This window comes from Parasteatoda tepidariorum, chromosome 1 (assembly GCF_043381705.1).
Source record: "Parasteatoda tepidariorum isolate YZ-2023 chromosome 1, CAS_Ptep_4.0, whole genome shotgun sequence".
Taxonomy (NCBI): domain Eukaryota; kingdom Metazoa; phylum Arthropoda; class Arachnida; order Araneae; family Theridiidae; genus Parasteatoda; species Parasteatoda tepidariorum.
In genome coordinates, this window is record NC_092204.1 from 85,659,586 (window position 1) to 85,664,117 (window position 4,532).

Here is a 4,532-nt window from a genome sequence, read left to right on the forward strand (position 1 = left end):
CGAAATATCGCTAAAGAAAAGGTTAAAAACATAAAATTCACTCCTAAGGAAACGTTCAATAATTTGGTTTTACAAATTTCATGTGCCGAGTTCCTTACCAAATTTCAAAATGAAACCTCCACTTAAGTTCGTAATTCAAATATTTAATTGCATGTTTTAATTAAATTAGCATTTTTAATGAATTGTAATTAAAATACATTGATTTAATTTATTTAAATCAAATGTTCTTTCAGGTATTTTAAGTCGTTCTTTGAAAGAAATTTATAGTTTATGTGCAGAATCGATATGTTGTCTTCAATGGATACTTTTCAAGAATCCTTAGTCAGAAATTTAAGTTAGCATTAGTTCTTGTTTAATTACGAAAGTGGTCTCAAATTCCTTCTTTCATGTTTTGATTTCAAGTATTAGAATCGGGAAAGTTTCTTTAGCAATCATTAAAATTTCAATTTATCAAACCAGCATCAAATGAATCATCCCATTGACTTCACTCATCCGTAACGTCTTAAAGGTTACACTCGAAATAGAACAAAACTGTAGAAGAAAAAGAACAAAACCGTAGAAGAAATAGAGCAAAACTGTAGAAGAAATAAAATAAACCTGTAGAAGAAATAAAAGAAAACTGAAGAAGAAATGAAACGAAACTGTAGAAGAATTAAAAAAAAGTTCCCAAATATCACTAAAAAAAAGGTTAAAAGCTTAAGATTGAGTTTTAAGGAAACTTGCAATAATTTAATTTTATCAATTTCAAACGTCGACTGCTCCTCATAAGTTCGCAATTCGAATATTTACTGACATATTTTAAATAAATTAAAATTTTTGATGATTTTTAATCAAAATTCATTAATTTAATTTATTTAAATCAAACGCACTTTCAGGTATTTTATGTCGTTCTTTGGAAGACATTTGAAGTTTATGTACAGAATCGATGCTTTATACCATCAGTAAATATTTCTCAACAATCCCTCGTCAGAAATTTAAGTTAGCATTAATTCTTGTTTAATTACGAAAGTGGTCTCAAATTCCTTCACGCGTGTTTTGATTTCAAGTATTCGAATCGGGAAATGTTCTTTAGCAATCATTAAAATTTCAACATATCAAAACAACATCAAAAGAATCGTTCTCTCGACTTCGCTCATGTGAAACGCCTCAAAGGTTTGAGAAGAAATAGAACAGGGGCGGGCGAAAGAGACTTTGAATATTCTCCTTTGTCTTTCGCCGCCCTGAAATGGAGGGGGCGCACACGCAAGAAAATCGAAAATCAATACAATGTGGGAACATCTTCAGTCTAGTAGAATTCTTTCTTTTATTCATTTCTTTTTGGACCCTTTCCGGTTGGCAGAAAACTTTCTTCGATATTTGCTTTGACATCACATTAGGGGTGTACTTGCTGGCACCCCACCTTCTCTCTCAGACCCCCCATACATTTATAGAGTTCTCGCTTTTTTGTTCTTACTTTTTTTTTCTCTTTGTAAGAGGATGACTGAACTTTTGATCTAGGTAGCTGAAATGGAAATTAGGAACTTTGATTTATTTTCGAAATAACTCATGTCCTTCTCATTTCATTCGATCCTCTCGGTACGTTAGCGCAGTTTTTGTCACCGAGTTTATTACTTTTTTTTTTACTGCGATACAGAGAACAAAGAAAAAAAAATAGTTTCTGAGGTCATTAAGCGAGATACATTTATCTTCAATTCGCTATTGTTTTAACCTTTTATACTTACTTTTAGTTTAATCTGATGTTCTAATCTAAGATATAAAAGAAAGGGCATCGAAAATTCAAATTCATTGAGATAAGGGTTGATTATACATACCGTAGTAAGACTTAATTAATTACGCTTCTTTTAAATGCTCGTTCGATGATTAAATATTACACTGGCTTGCTTTTATTGAGATCAGCTGATTCATCTACTGAAACATTAGCTGATTCACTGTTAATTCGCTAATATCAATTCAGTAACTCGTCAGTTTACTGATATGCCCTTTACCTATTGCCCTGATTTGCCCACTCATTGAATAATTCACCAATAGCTGATTCAATGATTCAACAGAAACGTTTGATTCAAATAACTAAAATGAAAATTAAAAACTTTGATTAATTTTCGAAATAACTCCTTTCTTTGATCTTCATGTTAGCACAGTTTTCGTCATTGAGATTACTACTAATTTTAATTTTTATCTTTTACTTTTATTTATTTAACTTTTTTTTACAGTGAATCAGAAAACAAAAATAAAATTTTCTAATATTTAATGGAAATAATTAATGATTAAGCAATATTACATACACCGTTAAAAGACTGTTTTTTTTTCTTCCGAAATTGGAGCGTTTGCTGAAAATGAACACGTAATTTTAAGAGTATGAGTAAAAAAAATTAGATGCTTGATAAGAAATTAATAATTTTGTAAGTTTATAAATTAACATAATTATTAAATGATTATAAATGCGACCGAAAATAAACACACAATTCTGAGAGTATGAGTAAAATTCTTAGATAACTAATAGTTATTTTAAATAGTAATTGTTGAAAATAAATCAAGTATTATCTTTCTAGCAATAATATTGAGTAACTGAGAAAGAATTTAATGCCGTGATTGTGTTTTAAATTTTCTCACTATTGAAGTAATCACCTAAGACAAATACGCAATTTTGAGAGTATTCGCAAACCTTGTAAATATTTTATTAATTAAGTTCTCTCCCCCCCCCCAACAAATAAAAGCAATTATCACATGTTTGAGTTATTTAATAAAGAATTTGTAAAGTAGTTTTTTTTTTCAAATTCAACTGATAATTATTCCTTTTTTTTTCAAATTTGTCTAATAATAATATTTATATATATATATTTTAAAATTAGTCTAATATCCTTTTTTTATTATTATTATTTTTTAGAAATTTGGTAAAATATTTTTTAATTTTATTATTATTTTTTTTAAACGAATTAAAATAATCACTATAAAAGAAGGTCATAATTTTATGGCAAAAAGCGATGGATGCCTGTTAAGTAAGGAAAACATCCCACCTTCTTAAAAATAGAAATAATTAATGAAATGAACTCCTGAGGGAAAATTTACATGGCAGGTAAATAATTAAATAATTTATCTTTCTTACAAATAAAAATATTAGCTGAAACTAACACACATTTTTGGTGCGAAACATATTGCATACTTGGGATTTTGCATACATATATATTGCATAAAATTGAATTATTATGTTAAAAAATCAGAGTGCTGACTGAAAACAAACACACAATTTTAAAAATTTAACTAAAATTATTTTTTACTTCTTAATAAACATTTGACTAACTACATTTTCTTTCATATAAGAGAATTATTTGAAAACAGGTGCACATCTGTGTTATTCAATAGAAGAAACACTGAGAAAAATCCACACAATTGAAGGAACGATTAAAAAAAATTGGAGCATCTTGAAAATAATTAAATGTAAATCCTCATTCTCTCTCTTGATTGGATAGAAAATATCGAAAGTAAAATATATAAAAGATGAAAAAAAAATTTAAAAATTCAAAATCGTTGGTAAAAAATTCTTTATATGTTACACTTTTGTATTCTTATTGATTGAAAGGTGTTTTATCAAAGAAACATAGTTAAATCTTCGCCATTTTTTCCACTATTTTTGATACTAAAAATACATCTCGGAGCATTAATTAATTTTTATTTTATAATAGGAATCGAGGAAAACTTGTAGTAATTGATATAAATTGTTTTTTCTAAAAATTTTATGGCTGAAGTATCGCTGAGTTATGTTAAAAAAAATGACGTATTTTTGTCCTGTCATTTTTTTATATTTGATGCGATAATAATTTTGTTATTAATTAAAAACGATAACAAAAAATTTTAATCTAGTCGTTTTTTCTCTAAAACTTATTGTCCAATGCCGTTGAAAATACTAAAAAAGGCTGAAAATCTAGAATGAAATCCTAAAATTTCACAGTTAAAATATAAAGCATGAAGTAAGGCTTGTATCGCAAAAAATTACTTCAAAAGTAATTTAAAAATAAAATAAAATAGACGTATTGGTTTTGACTCCAATGAAAGACAGGATTTTTTCATAAGAACAGGCTATAAAGAAGTTGATTGTTAAATTATCAAATAAGTCTGCAGAAAAGGCTTTAGTCCAGCTAAAAGAGAAACTATTTTCTAATTTTCCTATCAGTACGAAAAGTTTGAAAAGGAAAAAAAAACTTTCATGTATATACCTAGGATCTTATAACATTTGTCGGTAAATGTACCAAACATGTCTAAAAATCGAACTCCCGAAATCAGTTTAAAAATGATCCAAATTTAAACACAATAAAAAATAAATAAAAAGAAACTCAGAATTTCAACTGTTATCTACTGTTAAAATAAACAAGAAGAGGTATCCATTTCAGAAAGATGTATTTAAATTTGGTTAGAAGTTTTTGAAATGCAACAGGCATTAAGAGTCTTCTTAAAAATAGAATTTTATTATTTGAACAGGCTCTTAGCAAGCAAATACCTTAAGAAAAAAAAAGAAGTAGGGTAAACTAACCAGTGAA